The following is a 17888-nucleotide window of genomic DNA, read 5'->3' on the forward strand; positions in this document are numbered from 1 at the left end:
CGCCTTTCTGGTTTCCTGACCTCAGGTGGACTACAGCCTCCTGTTCAGCAGTGGAAAGGGCTCTAGGAGTGAATTTGGACACTGGGAGAGTCACTCAACCTTGTAAGATGGGAAGTTAGGGGAAGAGGGAGCAGGGTCCAGGTTGGTGACTGGCAGGCTTCAGCTAGGGTCTGAAGGGACAACAGCTGGGTTAAGACAGGAGGGGCTTGAGGAAAACAGGGAAATGGGGAGGAGAAGTCAACAGGGGAATAGACTTGAACCAAAGAAAGACAACCCGACGCTTAAAAGGAGCCTTGGCTGCCTGCCTTTAAAAGTTATTTTTAGGTTCAAGTGAATTAATTCTGTGAATTAATTTTTGGAATATTTGAAATGAACCATGTCCAAGGCAGAGTCTTGGTGGTCAACCTCACCATTTCGTCTTGACAGATCCATCCCAATCATTACATCACCTTCTCCTATGCATGAGTTGCTAATTTGACTCCAAGGAGACTCTGCTAGGAGCCAGGATGGATCAGGGGCCACTCTCAGCTGCACTTCCCGGGCAGCAGTGGTCAGAGCCTCCAGCCAAGAGCCCTAGCCCTGTCCATGAGGCACATGCATCTGTAACATCAGCAGCCCCTTCCTAGTTAACACCAACTTAGTAAAAACACATTTGCACCTCAGTAATAAATGTAATTAACTAGTGGCATGACAGCAGGAGTGGGGACAAACAGCCCAGCCTAGAGCTCCAAGAGATAATAAGCGAGGGTGTGCTAGGATAGGATGAGTTTGAGAGATGTTCCAAGGGTGAACAGGTAGCCTGGGCATCTCCACTAACAAATGCCCTCTGGCTTAAAACAACCTCCCTGCCTTCTTCACATCCTACACTCCTCTCAAGAAGAGAGAAATACTGAGACACATTTACAGGTCCCTCTGGGCATGGGGAGAGCCACTCAGAGAGGCCAGAAAAATCAGTATCAGTGGAGAATGGAGCACTCTTGGTACCAAATTACTCCTGTCTCATTCCCTTGTCCTGCTCCTCCTCCATGTAACCTTGTCCATGAAGTCTGTAGCAAGCCTCAGGGCTGCAAACCTGGGACACATGTCTGATTCCTCTTCTCCAAGATACACACGGTTTTCACTCCCTGTCACGATTCCTTCTCATCTCTTCCTCATGAGAGATAAAGGTCATCTATCCTCCTTTCCATTCCCAGAGGCACAACCTAGACAGGGCCATCCTCCCTGGCCACAGTTGTCATAGTCTTTCCTGGTACAGACCAACAGTCCTTAGGGCATCCATTCCAGTGACTTATCTATACACAGTGAGCGTTCATGGCCTTTCATGGGCTTACAGCTGGGCCACCACCAGTATGCCCAATGGTATCTTGCAGTGGGAGACACTCAGAAGAGTGTCTACACTAGTGAGTACATGGGTCCCTGTCTTTTTAGATTCATCCTCCTCTGCGTACCCAGGGGTCCACTCTTTCCACCCAATCATGACCACTCTCCTGTGCCACACCTGGCCCACAGCCTCCCAGCCTCTCAATACTCCCATTCTATATTTCCACCTGATAACACCCAACTATTCTTCAATGCTCATCTCAATCAGGTGGCCGGCCAAAAGTTTTTCTTCCTCTGTGTTTCTAAGAATGCTGCTTGTCATCCTCTAGAAGCACTTGCTGTGTTCTCTTACGCTATGGTTATTTTATATGTCTGTCATCTCTTTCCAAACTGTTAACCCTTCATAGCCAGGAAGCACATCTTAAAAGTTTTTCAGTCTCTAAATTACCTTCATAGAAAATACCTTATTTAATTCTTTTTTTTTTTTAAAAAGATTTATTTATGAATACACTGTCAGTCTCTTCAGACACATCAGAAGAAGGCACCAAATCCCATTACAGTTGGTTGTAAGCCATTATGTGGTTGTTGGGAATTGAACCCAGGACACCTCTGAAAGAACAGTCAGTGCTCTTAACCACTGAGCCATCTCTCTAGTCCCCTTATTTAGTTCTTAAAGCTAATCTTAGAAGTAATGTATTATTGCCTTTAACAAAACACATACACTTACTATAGAAAATACATACATAAATAAGAGGAGTAAAGTTGTTATTGTATTGTATTGTATGCTCTAATATGATGGCCATGTTTGATATTTGAAATAAGATGCTTGTTTCTTAAAATAGTACCATATTATGCAGACAATTTTGTATTTGACAATATAGTACATACACTTTTATATAAGAGAATTAATCATGATCATAAATTTGTTGTTTTTGAGACAGGATTTCTCTGTGTAACTCTAATTATCCTGGAATTTGCTCTGTAGACTAGACTGGACTTGAACTCAGAGACCCTCTTGCCTCTGCTTCCTGAGTGCTAGGATTAAAGGTGTGTGCAACAACTCCCAACTGGATTCCATTATTTTAATAGCTATATGGCATTACATCTTATGAATGGGCTATAAATTTTCACCTAAATTTTTATTCTACTTAAATTATTTCCAGTTTTGCTATCATCAACAAGTAGTGATCATTCTTGCTAGCTAACTTGTACTCCAGACCTGATCATTTTCCTGGGGTAAGTTTTATATGGAATTTCCAAGCCCAAAGATGCATTCATTTAAAGAACTTCTACAGAATCTCAACAGGAGTGTCATTCCTATTCCTGTCCTACTAGCAACATATGAGAAACACCTTTTTCCTTGCCAAGTAGTTGTTCCCGTTTTCTCAATGTGGCTAATGAGGCTTAGGAGAGTCAGACACGGGTGTGCTTGTGCCCAATATCGTAGCATTTCCCTATCCTGACCTCTTTGTTCTTGCCAATGCAAAGAGAACACTTGCAGTTGGCAGTGTTCTTTTTCACAGAGGGGAAGGCAGAGGTGGACATGCCTAGAGGGCCATAATAGAGCCTGGCCAATGTCATCCACCCCCATCTAGTCTTCCACGTCTCTGAGTCTGATACGGCAGATGGGAGAACTGTTATGAGGTGCTGTTTATGGTACCCCCTCCCCTCTTCTGGGAAGGTGCAAATTGCTTCACTTTAGCCTGTGTATTAAGACTCCACCATGTGCCTGGGCCTGAGCCCAAGATGAGTCAATCAATCTCCAACCTCTCCCCCTCCAACCTTCTCATTCCTTCCTCCCACACCACCTTTCTTTTTCTCTTCCTGTCCTTAAGATTTCATATTCTAGCAGGAGGATCAATGGATAGGAAGTACCGTAAACTGCCATGTGTGTTTGACAATGCTCCATGCTGCTGCTTCCTCATCCCCTCCTCTGGCAAGCACAAGGAGATGAGGTCAGGGTCAGGGCTAGGTCCAGAGCTAGGCAAGGCAAGAAGCCCTGCCTGTTTCCCATGTCCCTCAGCCTCTGGCTCTCACCCAGCTCTTTATGGCCCTGGAGAGAGAGCGTGTGTTTGTGAGTGCAGAAGAGCTCCCTCCCGAGGACCCACTGAAGTCTTAAGGCTTCTGATTTCAGCCCTAGCTGTACCCCCACCCACCCTCAGGTGACACCGGGCTTCCTTGGATGGGCTTCAGACCAGCATTAGTCAAAAGAAGCCCACTGGCCTCCCGCTCCACTCTGGGATTAATAAAATGCACATTAGTGGGAGGAAGAATGATCAGAGGTGACACCAGCATGCCCCCGCGGGGGACACTGCTTCAGGGCTACAATATACATAGATTTCTCCGTTCCCAGAACTGACAAGCAGCTATCTCCACTTGTTTCCCTGCCGCCCACAGAAAGCTCAGAGGCAGAAATATAGCCTGTAATCTCCTTTCTGTCACTGACAGTGATTCCTCTGAGCGTAAGAAGGGCAGCTCACATGTCAGAAAGCTTCGAGGAAGATGAAAGACAGTAACAGGATGGAAGGGAGAAAGAAACTGCAGATGCGCGGCTGCCATCCTTCCTAACACCACCTCAGTGACCAGTGTGTTCCTTTTTCACAGGACAAAGATCTCCACCACGCTATTCTTCACTATTCAAAGTCTTCCTCCTTTAGCAGACACCCTGGGACGATACTGTCTAATCCTGGGCTGGAGCTGGACAAACAACCTGAGAGTCAGGGCTGAGTCATGGAGGCAGACCCAGAGAACGGAGCCCCGTGTGACCTGATGTGAAAATCCAGATGTTAGAAGACAAGGAAGGAATCAGAGTTTCAATTGGAGATGAAGTTCCTTTCATCCCTACTACCTCCCCTGAACAATGGAGTGCAGCTTGCAGCTCCTTCGCTGCTCTGGGCCCTTTCTTGCTGCCCAAGTTCATCTTAGCTGGACTTCCTCTGGCTAGGAGGGCAGCTTCCCCAGAGAAGGCCTTTACCAGTTCTGCACTTGGGTGTTTTGCAGATAAACAGGGCAGTAATATAGAGAGCTTCTGGACCTTCAAGAGCCTGGATTGAAACCTGGGAGCAGATGTGCTCCTTGGGAGTCTGTATCATATTCAGTTTACCAAGTCTCTTCTGGGCAGACCCCCAACAGCTTTCCAAAGCCAAGAAGATGAAACTCTAGATATTTTAAGCTCTTGTCCTTCGTTCTCAGTGTGGGCTATGTCCTCTGACCCAATCCCCAGAACTTCTGGACTTGAACCTTTGTACCAGATGAGAGAGGCTGCCACTATCCAACACCCAATACACACACACACACACACACACACACACACACACACACACACACACACACTAGCTTGTACACCCTGTTTCCTGGTAAAGAACCCACAGCTTCCTGTCTTTCTCCCTCCAGCACCTACCAATCCCTAAGGCTAGTTCTGGACTAATCCCTCCACAGGTGAAGATCTGTTCCATCTATCTGTCTGTCTGTCTATCTATCTATCTATCCATCCATCCATCCATCCATCCATCATCCATCATCCATCCACCCATCATGGACCCTTAACCTTACTGTTTCTACTGAACTTCAGCTCTTTAAGTTAAATAAAATCTCCCTGACGGCATCTCCGTGAACGCTTAGGTGAGCCTGTGTAAACTATCATTCTTGCTAACTATCTTGCAAACTATCATTCCTGTCACACAGAGAGGAGACATTGCTAGAAAATATTAACTCAGATCAATGCTTGATCATTTCAGCGAAGAGTTCGCCAACTTAGTTATTAGTATTCATTGCTGAAGACATTGCAAATTCTCTGTATTTACTGATGTCCCGGAACTGAGCGCTTTTGACAGAGGATGAGTTCACAAGTTTCCTGCACTCCCCGAGTATGAGAAAATGGCGCAGACAAGTGATGCCAGTCAAACACGGATCCAATGGCAGCTCTCGCCCTCCTTGTGTAACCTGAATATTCTCCACCGTAATGTAATAAACTTTCCTATTTCTGTAAAATAGGAACTGCAGTGCCTAACTCATGGGGTGTGTCTGAGGATGTTACGCTATCATATCACATATACACATACATGGTGTGTTTAGTGGGCAGTAAAGGCTATGCTTAGAGATCGTTTAGTTAAAAACATCTACCCATCTTTCAAGAGTCAGCTCTTCACGTTTATAATCTATCACTATTTGCCCTGTATTATAGTTTCACTGACCACGCAGGTGATTTTTGTTTTAGTATAGAAATGGCATAACCTAAAATTACTGGGTTTGTACTGCTTGGCTTTGTTATTACCACTGCTGTTCTTCGATTTAGGTTTCTAAATCTCAATTCTTGAAATGTTTTCTCTATACTAATTATGTATTTTCAGAGTCAATATGTTTAACGGAAGTAGGAAAAGAAGTATTAAACTCCAGAGATGCATTGCTCATGTAATAATCTGAATTTGTTTAAATTCTTGCCTGCATCTGATTTGGTAAGTCTCTCAATGTGTTCCTGTAAGTCACTTATATGTATATTTTTAGACTCAGTTGCTATTTTACACTATAACTATTCATGTTATAAATGAGATTGAAGCTCAACTGTCCGCCTGCACACATGCCCCTCTGCCCACCTGCACCTTTGCCCATCTGCCCCTCTGTCCACCTGTCTACTTGTACACATGCCCCCTCTGTCCAAATGTCCCTCTGTCCCCCTGCACCTTTGTTTACCTGCCCACCTGTCCCTCTGTCCACCTGCCCTTCTATCCACCTGCTCACCTGAACACATGCCCCTCTGTCCACCTGCCCCTCTATCCACCTGCCCACCTCTTCACCTGTCCACCTGCCCTCTAGCTAGGGAAAAGATGTCAAGAAGCAGAGCTTCCTCTCTACCTCACTTGGGAAATAAGAAGAATTTTTCTTCTCGTCATTTGGTAAGTCCGTGACATTTCGTTTGACAAAGGATGTAGGGAAAGCCTCTCCAGGGACTAGTTTTGGGACCAAGCTCTGATAATATTGCTTTATTGAAAAGGGATGCCAGGAACTGATCTCTGGATGGCCTTTACATGAAATAATTTATGCAGAAAAAAAAGAAACGTGTATTTTTAAAGACACACTCATTGATCTACACATAGTTACAATGTCAATGGTAAGGACAGCATGCATGCACGCACATGCGCATATGTGTGGGCACAGAGAGAGAGAGAGAGGGAGAGGGAGAGGGAGAGGGAGAGGGAGAGGGAGAGGGAGAGGGAGAGGGAGAGGGAGAGGGAGAGGGAGAGGGAGGGAGGGAGAGAGAGAGAGGGAGAGGGAGAGGGAGAGAGAGAGAGAGGGAGAGGGAGAGAGAGAGAGAGAGAATTTAGACTCTTTCCCTAAACATATAAATATACAGATTCTTATTCATGTTTATGCCCGTGGCCACACACAACAAAAAGGCAAAGGACTCCAAGTCAGGCAATATACAGCCTACATGCATGCTCACTTGCTGCCCACGCAAATGCCCACTTGTTAAGCAGTGGCTTTCCCTTCTATTATACCCTTTGGGGAAAACTGCAATTTTCTCCACACATGAAAATTTCAGTCATTAAGGAATGCACAAGAATCGTGTCATCGAAGAGATTAATTTCTCTGTGCCTCCTTGCCTTGCCCAAGTCAGAGCCCTGCTTCCTCCTGTGCGACCACACTCTGTGGGAGTTGGTGCCAACCAGAAGAGCTGCTGCCCAAGGCACAGGTCCACTCAGGAGGATTTACACCCTGAGCCTCACTCAGGCCTCCACTGTAACCTTCTCTGAGGAGAGCCGAGGAAGGATAAAAAGAAAGGGAAATGAAACGTCCATAAAACTCTCATTCAGATGCCACTCAGTAGTAGAAGGGATGGAGAAGGATGCACTTAAAATGCCTTGCTCTCCAAGCTGCTTGCAAAGGGCTGGATTGGCAAGGACCTGAAAACTAGGCATTCTCTTTCCACAGTGGAGAATTTTGACTTGGGCTCTATGTACAGCCCAGGATACCTGTTCTTGTAGAATGAGCCCATGAAAACTCAAAGAGGCCAGAAACTGCACCAGGATTAGCACTACACTACTCTGGGCCCTGGTTTCTCCTTATGTCACTAAGAAGGTTAGAAGTGGATGGTCACTTCCATCATGACATGACCTTGCCACATTAGTAAGACTTTCCAAACCTCCATATCCTCTAGACCACTTATGCATTCCAAAATATGTCCAGTCACGTCCATAGGCTTTTTGTGTAAGTTGTACAGTAGGTGTAAGGGTGGTAGTGCTACAATCAATACTTCCAGTAAACAGACAGGGAAATCAAAACGGAGACCTAATTGTCTTGGGTAAGGTCACAAAAAGAATCAGCATTGATTCAATCTCCATGGGGTAACTCACCATTTAAAACAGCAACACAATGCTGTGAAAGCCCTAGAGTTTGCACTAACATTTTTTTTCTTATTTTGTAGGTCATATTGGTTGAATAATAATTGAACTATGTGTGGTGTAAGATAGAGGCCCTGGGAAAAAAGGCCCTTGCTTTGGGGGAAAAGGTCGCATCCTCTTTTGGCTATTAGAGAAGGAAGCTAATATTCAGCTACTCAACAGGTGTTTGCGGAGTCCCTGCTTTGTCTAAGGAACGCTTCAGGATTGTGGCATGAAGTGATAAAAAGCCCAGCATTTATGAGGCTTGTACTTGATTGGAAGAGAGGTGGGAGCAGTGAAGACAGTCACGTGACAACAAATGAGGTTTATGAATAAAATACCAAGTCAGATGACAGCACAAGCAGAAGAAAGGTAAAGGGAGGAGAGTGAGTTTTAGACTCAGCAGGCCCTCATTGAGACTGTATGGGAGGAGGAGGGGAGATGAGAGAGAGGGAGAGAGAGAGAGAGAGGAGAGAGAGGGCAGATGATTGAGGGGAAGGGTGGGTGTTGTGATTTGAATGAGAAATGTTCCTCATAGTCTTGGACTTTTAATTCTTGGTCCTATGTTGATAGTGCAGATTACCTTTTCCTGCTTTGTCCTTGTGGTAAAGACATAATAAGCTCTTAGCTTGCTGGTCCTGCTGCCAGGCCAACCATCTGGGATGGACTCCTATCCCTCTGGATCTGTAAGCACAAATAAACTCTACAAACTGCCTTGAGCCTTCCTTGGTCATAGTGTTTTATCACAGATGTCAAAAAGTATCAAATACAACTAATGACTATGATCAAAGTTCATTATTTGCACATATGAAAATGTCATGATGAAACCCTGTCTTGTTTTCACCACTAGGACTGAACCCAGAGCCTCACACATGCTAAGGCAAACTGTTGGCCACTGGACTATATCCCCAGCTCGCTTTTTTGCTTCTTTTAAATGCTGAGGTCTAACCTTGAGTAATGGGTGAATGCCTTTAATTTCAGCACTTGGGAGGCAGAAGCAGGCAGGCCTCTGTGGCTTCACGGTCCACATGGTAAGCTCCAGGACATCCAGGGATACACAGTAAGACCCTGTCTCAAAGAAGGAGGAAGAGGAAGAGGGAGACTTGGTCTTATTATGTTGCCCAGGCTAGCTTTGAACTAGCTCAGGCAGCCCATGGATTTGTCATCTCCATGCTTCAGCCTCCCACAGGAGCTGAGATTAATAGCTCTGACAAAGTGGCATCAACTGGCTAAAATCCCTATTTTGCATAATTATATACTAGCAAGGCCAAGGAAGTAGAGCACTTGTTTAGAATGTATAAGGCCTTGGCTTTGATCTCTGGCACCTCCAAAAACCAAATATTAACAAATGCTAATTTTTAAAAAGAAAAAAAAAGTAAGTCCTTCCAGTAACTTTAAAATGGGAAAATAGGCCAGAATCTGAAGGACCAAGAAATATAAAATTCAGCTGAAAGGAGAAAAGAAGGAATCTGTAGGGAAACAGGCCCGGGGGCAAGATGTCTGCTACACTATAGAGGAGAGAATAGACAAGGGAAACCTTCCCTGCTGGGATAAGAGGAGGAAGTTTCTAATTCTCTCTGTGCAGAGTTTAACACATTCCTTCTCCATCCGTATCAGGTGTCCCTCTGGCATCTCCTCGGGCTATGGACTAAAGGTAGGTAGGTGAAGTGTTTGCCTCAGGCACCGAGTTCATGAGACACGGAGAGTGGAGGAATGAAGCAAGGCAGTGGCCACATCTTGTCTACTCTCACTGAGGCTAAAGGAAAATCCATAGCACTGTCCCCGCTTCACATATACACGAATCAAACTACCACATTGTGCCCGATAAACATGTACACATACATCGATTTCTGATAGTTTGCTTACCATGCATTTATGTCATTGATTTTTATTTTTCATTTTAAAAACAATTGCATTAAAATATTATTTCACTCGATGATTGAGTTTTGACTGTGTCCTTAAATTTTATGTTCAAGTCTAGGCATGAACATATGCAACAGCTTTGCTTGGGGAGGATCAGTAGGGGTCACAGCCACAAATGGCACCAACATGGGGAGATTGAAGTCCTGTATGGAAGACAGAGAAAGGGGGCCAGGATACTTTCCTAGGACAGGACCTTGAGGCATAGACAAGAGATTCCAGACATTTTTATCTTTCTTCTCTGAGACTCTTGGGAAGCTGAGCTTTCTGCAGTGAGGAGGAACCCTCATATTTATCTACTGAAATGTTCACTAGAAAGATGATCACTCTGGAGAGGAACATACAGGTGAAGCTAATGAACATACAGTCTTAAAGCCCTGCCACAGAGCATCCACTGGGAGGATCAATCAGAAAGGGTGTTCTGCATCCTTAGAGGTTAGAGAAATTTGGAATTTAAGGAACATTCCTGAGAGAGGAATACCAGCAACCCCATGTGTCACCAAGGGAGGGCTTGGTCCCCAAACCAGCCAGTCCCTTTTCCTCTAGAGCTCGCTGCTTCTTTCCAGTGTCCTCTGAACACCAGTATCAAATCATAGGGCCTCCAGTGATGGTCCTTCCCATGCCCTTATTAAAAATAAGATACATCTTGAGCATATACGTGTTTGGAACCTTTTGTGACATAGCTCTTAGCTAACTTTCAGGCTTATTTCTTATGACTCTTCTTCAAGAACCGAGGGGGGAGAGCTAGCAAGTTACACTGCTACAGCCTCAATGTGTCCTGCACAATTCATGGTGAAACCTCATCCCATTGTGGTGACATGAAAGGGCAGGGACTTGTAGGGAGTTATAAGGGCCCCGCCCTCATGGATGGGATCATACCCATATACAAGGTTAGCAGGCACTCCCTGGCTCTTCCAATCAAGCAAGCATTATCTACAGAGTGAACCCTTACTGAATCAGCGGACATTTTGGTCTTGGATTTCTAGCCTCTAGAACTGGGAAATGTATATTCTTGTTAATAAACACCAGGACTAAGATGGCCAAATAGACCAAAGCTAAACCAGAGACTGCTTGTTTTTGTGAACATAGTTTTATTTGAGTCTAGCCACACCCATTTGTTGACTGCTTCCCACTATAGGGCATAGCTGAGTCCAGCAGTTGTACAAAGGCAGCTGAAAAATCGCAAGAGTGAGAAGCCCTGGAATAACTACTGTCTGAGTCTTTGCAGGTCTGCTGACCCTGGTCTAGGTAAGGGTTCAAATACATTCTTCCCCTCCTATATAGCCTCTGCTCCCTGATTCCACCAAGCCTGTGTTCCCAGGTCGAGTCTGCTCTTCCCACGCTCTCTTTCATAGCTGCTCATTCTGTAAGAACTCAGCTTAAATGTTACTTATTCTGTGATGCCTCCTGAATTCCTGAAAAAACAAAACCAAAACCAAAAACTCCTGCACCTCTTTAAAGCCATGCATGTTGTTATAGTGACCACATCATTCATCTGTCAGACTGGAATAATTTTCAGAATGAGAGAGAGCATGATTATAATTGCACAGGTTTCCATTGAGAACATTGAGCAGGTCACATGGGCCCATCTCTTAGTGCCTGTTTCTTTCTGCCTTCGAAGGAAGAAATGGGTTACCTCGCCTAGCTACCTGCAAGCAGCAGCAAGCTTAAGGATAAGGAAAATGGTTGGTCTCTTTTCTTTTTTCTCTTTCCTTTCCTTTCCTTTCCTTTCCTTTTCTTTTCTTTTCTTTTCTTTTCTTTTCTTTTCTTTTCTTTTCTTTTCTTTTCTTTTCTTTTCAGGAAGGGTCTCCCTTTGTAGCCTAGTCTGGTCTCAAATCTGTAATTTTCCTGCCTTAGCTTTTCCTGTACTGGCATTACAGATATGTATCACCTGTCTGGCTTTTTACAAGGAAATTCTGACCCTTAGAGTATGCTTGTACGAAAATACAACCAATGAATACTTGTTAAAATAAAACAAAACAGGGTGCTGGCTCAAAGCTAGACACGACACTTTCTTGGACAGGCACATGCTGGAATATGAGCAGGTGTAGGAGCCACTAACTCAGTGGAGAGAAATTTACAGCAAGTGGCCATCTAGTGCTGATAAACATGACTTGCCCAGAACCACAGACCACCATGTACTTGGGACACCCTGGGTAATGCCTGGCTTTCCTCGGCTCTCCCTCAGTTTCCTCCCACCCCTGCCATTCCTCTCAGCAGCTTGTCCTCCTGACATCTGCTCTCCTGGATGTTGGGACCCATATTCTGCTCTCAGGGTCCCCATAGACATCAAAGTACTGGGCTAACAATGGCCAAAGCAGTCACAAGAGCTTGACTGGCTGCTCACTGTGTTAGGAAAGAGCCAATTCAAGGACTCCGGCTTATTTTTGTGAGCTCTGAGCGAAGGCTGAATGCGGGGTGATGAGAATTTAGATATGCATCTCCCTTCATAAAATTCCAGCACATTCTATAGGCTTCAGCTCACTAAAATAAGAGATAGGAGACAGCAAGGGACAGATGACCCATTTAACATTCCTGGCACTTCCCCATCTGTTCTCTGCTGAACAGCTAGAGACATCTTTTTGAAGTGCAAATCTTATTCTACTATATCCCCATCCTTTCTGGGTCTCAGACACACTACTGGTTTCCCATTCCTCTTGTCATCCCACATCCCAAGGATACCCATGAGAGCCAATGCAGCCTGTCCCTGCCTGTCTCTCCAGCCTCGCCTAGCTCATTCTTTGCACTTCAGGCCCCATGGTCTTTGGTCTTTCTAAATGGATGTGCTTCTTCCCACCACAGGGCCTTTGCACGGCTCTCACGTCTTCCTGGCAGGAGCGCTCTCGCTCTCCTCATCTTCTTTGTTTTTACATCACAGATGAAGGCCCACTTTCTTCAAGAAGCTCATGTTCACCCTTCAGGCCACACAAAGTCCTTTCCCTTTGTTGTATTTCTTAGAGTTGGAGCACTTGCTTAAGTTTGTAATTATACACGAAGTTGTATGAGGCCTGTTTTCCTCAATAGGCTAAAAATTCTATATGGGCTGAGACCCAGGGTTATTTTTATCCACCCAGAATTCCCAGCATCTGATAACATTAAAAATACTAGGGGTTTGAATCCAGTTCAGTTGGTAGAGTTGTTGCCCAGCATGCATGGAGACCTGGACTCAGTCTCTGGCACTCCGTAAAACCAGGCTTGCTGGCACACATCCAAAATCCCAGCACTTGAGAGACGAAGGTGGGAGTATCAGAAGTTCAAAGCCACCCTCAGCTATACAACCAAGCTAGCCTGTCTCAAGAGGGAAAAGGCAGTTGACAAGATAGACTCCATTCATGGGAAAGGCAGTTGACAAGATAGACTTCATTCATGGGAAAAGAGCAGAGTAGCCACCTCTGACCTTTTCTCAGATTGACAGAAAAGGAGGTAGGGTTGCCTACCTGTTTCTCCTTGTCCTCTTCCTTTAGTTTTCTCTTCTTTCTTACAAAGTTGTCTTTAAAAGCCTAGTGCACGGACAACCACAAGAAGGAGTTTGCACAAGTACAGGCCTCGGCTGCAAGTTCACACATTAAGGCAATCAAGCTAGGCAGACCTAGTTGAAGGCAAATGGACCATGGATGAATAGGGTGAGCTGGCACCGACCAGCTGGGACAGGGGTTCACAGCCACTCTTGGCTCTCCTGTCAGCCTTCCCACAGCATTGATGACTCACTGAGAACAGAGAGGAGCCCTCTCTTCTTAGGGCACCCTCACCTCTCCCTTTCCCTTCTTTCTTCCATGGTTTGAAAGTTCCCCTCTAAAATGCTCATGAAATTCATCTGCTTCCGTTCAGTACTGCAGAGCAGGATGTGCACGGTGCTCAGGGCGGGAGGGCTCTGCTCTCACAACTGGACTCATGGTGCAGTCTGGAGGTTTTGCTTTTTGTTTTTGTTTTGTCGTGGTGGTGGTGGTCGTGGTCGTGGTGGTGGTGGTGGTGGTGGTGGTGGTGGTGGTGGTGGTGGTGGTGGTTTTTGTCACTGGAATGGGTTCCTGATAAAATGAGTGAGTTTGGCTGATTTCTTTCTTGCCCTTCTGTCTCATGATGATGATCCCAAGAAGAGCCTTGCTGCAGGACTTCTCATCCCCCAGAACTGTGAGAGGACATTGACACGTACCATACACAACACACACACAAATCACATTACATATCACATGCATTACAAATCACACTCACAGATATACACACACCATGCACACCATATATAACAAGTACCTAACATACACACATACACACACACACTTACTATCCAACGTGTAGTATTCTGTTACCACAATGTATATTAAAAAAAAAAAAAGTCTCTTTCCCTGTTCCTTCTGTCCCTTCCTTGGCTGGCTCCTTTCTGCATTAGTGTATTCTTTTACACCTTGCTCCCACCCCAAACCAAGTTCCCTGAGGACAGATACTGTGCCTTCCATGTTCTACAACCCCAGGTATGGGGTTTTTCATAAGTGAGAAAGACTGTAGACTCATGATCTTGCTCAAAGATTAATGTGAAGACCCCTTCCAAAGGTATGGAGCCACAGAGTAACTTTAAGCTCTGAGTAAGGTGCAGCACCAGGAAGCCACAGGGCATAGCTTCTACAGCTGTGCAGAAAAAGCATCCTCTAAGACCAACATCCACCCAACACTGAGACCTTCTAAACTCAGTGCACATGGAGGCCGAGAGGAAGCCAGCTCCTTGGCTAGCTCACAGGAAGCAAGGAGAGCTAGTTAGCTCACCCTCAGGTCTGGAGACACATTTAAAGCCCCTGTGTTCACCCAGACTTACGTTGCCCCAGCCCAACACCAGAGCAGCCTGGCAGCTGCACTCTTAAATAAGATTGAGCAGAAAAGCTCTATCAGGTTCCAGCAGGGTAAAAACAAACCGGCTCTCACCTGACTGCTGCCTAGCTGAGCCACGTACCACAAGAAGGCTTTTCTGCACTGGGCCAATACATAACAGAGAATCCAGTGCCCTAGGTAGGTACTGCAGGCTGCCCGCCCCCGCAGGATGGTGAGGCAGCCCACCAGGTCAGGAGCACAGGGATTAATAATGCATCAATTTTAATGCAGGGAGAGGATTTTTTTTTCTGCTTCACAAACAGCAAAGTGAATGTTTGAGCATCCCAGCAGGGGGTTAATGAGGACTCTGATTAGTTATTCGGGTTTCTCCACACTGCCTCCATCCATCCTGCTAGGGAGGAGGACAGGCAGGCAGCGGGGAGGGAGGGCTGCTTGCAGAAGGCCTACAATAACATGTGGCTTGTTTCTGAGCAGGTTTCAACTGGAAACAGCAAGCACACTCCACCAGCCCCTCGCCAACACATACACACACACACACACACACACACCCCAGAACCCCAAACTGGAAAGGTCCTTGGAGATAACCTGGCCAAGCAAATTGGAAGTCCAGAGAGACTCGATTCTCCAGAACCCTCCAAGGGAGCAGTGACAACCCCCTACCCCACTCCCAAGATCCAGCCTGCTTGGTTTTTCCTGTTAACTTGTAGTTGCCTCTCAAACTCCATGTCCAAACCCAAGGGAATGTTCTGTGTTTCCCAGGGGAAGGACAAAGAAATCCCTGCAAGGATAAGCCAATACCCAGCTAATGCTGTCAGTAGAGTGGTGCTTGAATGGAGTCCTTAATGGAACAATCTCTGCCTCTAACTCAGGTGAGTTGCCTGGTGCAAGATAGGATAGGGCCTTCACAGGACCCCCAGGGCTAGAGCTCTGCTGTGGGCACTTACCCCACCCCTGAGCAGCTGTTATCCAGGCTTTCTACAAACGATCTAGGTCCCCTCCTGTTGACCACAGGTCACAGATGAATCCTGATCAGCTAGCCCCCAAAGCACAGGGCACAAGAGAGGGGTGAAAGCATTCGGAGAAGCAGCATGCTTTCCGGGAAACTGCCAGGCCATAGAGTTTCCCACATTTTGATCAGAGGAATTCCAAGTGAGAGCTTGCTAGTTCCCACCCACCCCAGTTCCCAGACTATCTGCTGCAGCCAGGACCCAGATCTGAAACAGCTTTTGTGTCACCACAAGCAAATGCCATCACAGTGAGGACCTTTTCCTGCAGGTGTTCTGAGATCAGTGTTTTGAAGGTCCCCAAGATGTCTCCCTCTGCATGCCTCGGAGGTCCTCCCCACCCATCACATCAATACCAAATTCTAAAAGTATACGCTGACTGAGACCTTTATCAACTCTTTGCAAGGTCAGAGACAGTCCCTCTGTCACACACGGTCAGGCCCCTTTGGTCCTGAGTCTTCTAGAGGACTTGTGAACCACACTGCCACAATGGCTCCAGAGACTACAGAATTGCTTCACATCCATTCAGTCATGACAGCCAGCATCAGCGGAAAGTTTCCCTGTGCCAGTGCCAGTGCCCAGCACCTCACACACTGGGCCCTCACTCTTCCCTGAGGGTGGGGTATGTCTACAATTGCACAGTAGCACAGTGCTGAGCAGTGAAACTTCCTGCAATGGTGGAACCCTTCCATCCGTGCTAGGCCACGCATGTGGTTATGCTGTAACCAAGACTTTGCATTTTTGTTTATTTTTCAGTTTTATTTAGCTATATAGGTGGTTAGCAGTTCCTGGTAACATGCTCAATGTCCCACAGTTGGCAAAGACCATGACCAGGACTTGAACCTTGTTTGTTCCTTGGGCTCACTCACTTTTCCCAGGAGACTGCCCTAGAAGCATCATTAACCAAGCACCCGAAGCTGGTAAGGGCAGGATGTGAAGTTCAACCCACAAGCCAAGGCCTTGCAGTGCTCACTTGCTCTCTAACATCAAGTCTGCGAAATGCAAGCACGCCTCCAGGGGATGAGGAGTAAGGCTTGGTTTCTGTCTCCACGGTGCTTCCAACTCAGGGTAGCTATGACAGTCAGGGAAGAGTGAGGATGGGAACCTGGAGAGAGTCAGATGCCACTTGGATCTCTCACAGCATCAACTGGACCTCACCTCAGGCACCACCACTGCCTGTTCTTACTGTGTTTGTTTCTTTGTGATCTTTACCTTGCAACAATAAAATAAACTCAACCATCTTTCTCCCCCTCCTTTGTCTCCTGCTTCCCAAATACATGGTAAAACCCTCTCCTTCCCATGCCCCAAAGCCTGTGGGGATTCATGCGCTCTGCAGCTTCTCCCAACCTCCTCAGCACCACATGCTCCTGGCCTCTGCGCTTCTGTGTCTGCTGTCCCCTCTTCCTAGAAGCCCCCTTTCTGCCTAGTCTCCTGAGACCACTACCTACAGTCCTCAGGTCAAGTGACGCCCCCTGGGAGCTGTGTTGCAGACCCCGTACCTCTCCAATCCAACTCTCTCATGGCCTCAGGGACCTGGGTGTTACTGCTTGCCCTACTGAGTAGATTCAGCTTGCCTACTGAGTAGCAAAGACAAGCATGTTCCTCCACATGGTGCCCTCTGAGGTACTTTGGTGTTTCCTGTGCCTCATATGCCTTCAATATGTCTGGCACAAGATGGAGGAGGTGGTAAGGTGTCCAGGTATATGCAATCACCTGCTCAGCCCTCCCTCACCCCATACGCACCCCCTTTTCTCACCATGGGGTAGCTTGCAGGGAGGTGCCGAGGAGCATTCCTGATTTACCTCACAGCCTGCTCTCCTGAGGCACAGCAGGGAGACTTCCCACAGAACCAGGCTTCGCTGCTCAGCATGAACTCTGACAGCCTCACAGATATTTCAAAACAGTCTGCTGTACCCTCAACCAGAGCCGGCTTGGCTCTGTGACCTCCAAACTGGCCTCTCCCTTTGCTTCCACCCCTCCTAATCTGCATCTCCATCAGGTAATTCACGAGCTCATAGGAAAGCTTGCTATCATCTGAGGGTGTGGTGTGTGGGTCCTGCGACCTGGAAGTATTACTTAATCTTTTTACTCCATGCCCCACCTCTTAGGATGCAGTGCCCTTCGTGCAAATGCAACTGACACTCACCACTCTCCCTCCCGTGTGCTCAGGGAAGTCAGTCCCTGTTTCCCAATTTTACATGGTGGGGGCATGGGGGTGGGCAGGAGGAGTGAGGTGATGGGGGTGACCCATGCTCAGTTCAGATCCAGACTTCCTGATTCTAAACTCAGCTGACCGAATGGAAGCACGGTCAAAAATCTTTACAAAAAAATGTAAGACAAGCATGTTGGCACAGAGTTCTAATCCTGACACTGGGGAATCTGAGGCAGGAGGAGTGTTCAAGGCTGGCAAGACCCCACTGCAAATAAGAGTAAAGTGGGAAAGAAGAAA

The 17888-nt window shown here is 46.5% G+C and overlaps 1 protein-coding gene across 8 annotated transcripts in view; it reads right to left on the reverse strand.

The window, feature by feature from the left end:
- Pknox2 (Pbx/knotted 1 homeobox 2) overlaps positions 1 to 17888 on the reverse strand; it is a 256364-nt gene that overhangs the window by 96516 nt on the left and 141960 nt on the right. The gene's annotated exons all lie outside the window — the stretch shown is intronic.

The sequence above is a fragment of the Mus musculus genome, chromosome 9 (assembly GCF_000001635.26).
Source record: "Mus musculus strain C57BL/6J chromosome 9, GRCm38.p6 C57BL/6J".
NCBI lineage: Eukaryota > Metazoa > Chordata > Mammalia > Rodentia > Muridae > Mus > Mus musculus.